At 39.0% G+C, this 2,735-nt stretch overlaps 1 pseudogene; it reads right to left on the bottom strand.

Annotated features, from left to right (window-relative positions):
• Window positions 1-563: 563 nt before the first annotated feature.
• LOC143666097 (eukaryotic translation initiation factor 5 pseudogene) lies at window positions 564-1,825 on the bottom strand (annotated as a pseudogene).
• Window positions 1,826-2,735: the final 910 nt, after the last annotated feature.

The following is a 2,735-nucleotide window of genomic DNA, read 5'->3' as shown; positions in this document are numbered from 1 at the left end:
ATATGGCAATTTGAGGGACTACAGAGAAAAGCTAAAACCAACTATATTTCTAGATGTCTGAATAAGTTCATTAATTGCTAATAAATTTAAGTTTACATTCTGCTGAAGACCATTATGCAGTCTCAACCTCTGAGAGTAGCATATCTAATAAGTTCCCAAATCCTAGCAGGTTATATGAAGGTGCAACAGATTTAAAAGGACCCAATTTACTTAAGTCATTTAGAGCCAAAAATCTGAAAAATGACCAAAATATAAGAATGACCAAATATAAAAGTCTTTATTTGTTATAACTATATAAATGTGATCCATGTGCCTCCACCACTAGTTTCCTCAAAAAGAAACATACTATGACTAAGCAAACCACATTTGTCCACTGATGTGTGTGGACTCCTGGATGTCTCATTGGACTTAATTACAGACCTCTCATGATAAAATATTTTCAGTGTAAAATGTAGCATGATGTTAAGCCATTTTGGCTTTTGCATATATGTGTTGCGCTTCTGACTGATAATGCAGAAAAAATGTGCAGTATTACACTCTTAAGCTAGGTTGCATCCATCATTTTAAATAGCATCAATCTCAATGTCATCATCCTTGTCCAACTCACAGTTTCATCTTTAGTTACATTGTCAGCCTTCGAATACACCACCTCAATGCTTTCATTTTCATCTTCCTCTTCATCACCAGAAGATTCCTCCTTTTTAATAAATGGTTCAGCTTTGAACCAAATCTCTTTGGCAAGTTCCTTTGAAACATATTTCTTAGATGCTTTTCCGAACAGTTGATGATGACTTCTTGCAAAAGGTCTGTGTCATACATCTACTTCAAGATATGTAGACTCTTGGAGCTGAGCTAAGCTTGATGCATAGCTACCACACACTTAAAACCATGAAGAAGATACTGTTGAGTCTTTTTGTTGTTATGAAAAACCAGAGTAAATGGTGCCTGTGTTTCTTAATTGAAATCTTTCTTACTTAAAAGAACTTCAGTCAAAATAAGGGGGCCCATGGCTTTTATATCCAGTCTTTCTGCTTCAGCAACAATTTCTTTGTCAGAGAAGTCAATAATACTCTCTTCTTTATTTTTTTTAACATAATACAACAGAACATTGAACTGCTCTTTGAAAAGTCCTTTCCAGATCACCAGTGAGTATCAAAATTTTGCATGGTCACTGATGTCATCCATCTGGCACCTTTGAGCTTCCTCGGTTGCCTCCTCCACAATCCTCCTCCTCTTCTTCCACAGCATGTAGAGGAGAACTGAGTTCCTTTGGTGGTAGTGGTGGTGGTGCCTCATTGCTGAATGCAGAGACATTCTCCTTGTCTTTGACATTCCTATTTTTCTTTTCCTTTCCTTTCTTCCCTGTACCATGTCACTATTCTCTGGTGAGTTTTTGAAGATGAGTGTGCAGAATTTATAATGGATGTCAAGCATGACTTGCTAGCCACAAGCTTTACAAGAACTACCTATTGTTTGCTTCTTTGGGTCACCATGGAGATCTGAATCTGTTTCAGGATCCTCACACTCAGGACAGAGAAGAAAATTTTAATGAACCCATCCACCAGTCTTGCAGCTTATTCACCTTATAAGATCCATTGATAATGTCACCATCATTCTTAACATCAAACTGGGTCTGTGCTCCCAGTTCACAACCGAAGCATCTGGTGGGTTACACTGGAAGCCAATTAAGTGCCCTTTTGACATGAACCCTGTTGAAGATAACTGTCTTGATTCCCCTTTCTTTGCTCTCTACCTTGGCAATAAGATGGGACATCTTGTAGCAATAGAACTGGTCTGACATGCCTTGGTTGACAATGAAAGACATTTTGGCTTTGTAGTTTTATCAATAAGATGAAGAGATGTTCTGTCTGGAGAAGAGATGACCTAAAGGACTATAAGAGTTCTCAGTCTCTGATATGAAACATTTTCACCTTTGTTCTAGTTTGCTAGCTGCCGGAATGCAGTATACCAGAAACAGAATGGCTTTTCTAAAGGGGAATTTAATAAGTTGCTAGTTTACAGTTCTAAGGCTGAGAAAATGTCCCAATTAAAACAAGTCTATAGAAATATCCAGTCAAAGGTATCCATTCAGGGAAACGTACTTTGGTTCAAGCAGGCCGATGAAGTTCAGGGTTTCTCTTTCAACTGAGAAGGCACATGGTGAACACCGTCAGGCTTCTCTCTCTGCTGCAAGGACACATGGTGAACACAGCATCATCTGCTAGCTTTCTCGCCTGGCTTCTGGTTGCATTAAGCTCCTTGGGAGACGTTTTCCTTCATCTAAAGATGAAGCCCATCTCGTGGACTCTCTGCTTTATGGTGCTGCAGCATTCTCTGCTCTCTCCGAATCTTCATTCTCCAAAATGTCTCCTCTTTTATAGGACTTCAGAAACTAATCAAGACCCACCCAAATGGGTGGAGACATGGAGACATGCCTCTATCTAATCCGGCTTAACAACCACTCTTGATTAAATCACATCTCCAGGGAAATGATCTAATTACAGTTTCGAACATACTATACTGAATACAGATTAGAAGAAACAGCTTTCTTGATAAAATGGGATTGGGATTAAAACATGGCTTTTTAGGGTGCACACATCCTTTTAAACCAGCACAACCACTGAGGCTGTAAGCTTCTTGCTTGTGTGTTATGTTTCCCCAATACAAGTACCAATGCCTGCACAACAGTTCATTTTCTCAAATATAGACATAAACCTAACACTGCTCTCCCGGGA

The sequence above is a fragment of the Tamandua tetradactyla genome, chromosome 22, assembly GCF_023851605.1.
Source record: "Tamandua tetradactyla isolate mTamTet1 chromosome 22, mTamTet1.pri, whole genome shotgun sequence".
In the NCBI taxonomy this organism is placed as follows: Eukaryota; Metazoa; Chordata; class Mammalia; order Pilosa; family Myrmecophagidae; genus Tamandua; species Tamandua tetradactyla.
The sequence above is the reverse complement of the archived record's forward strand: the minus strand, read 5'-3'. Positions and strand labels throughout refer to the sequence as shown.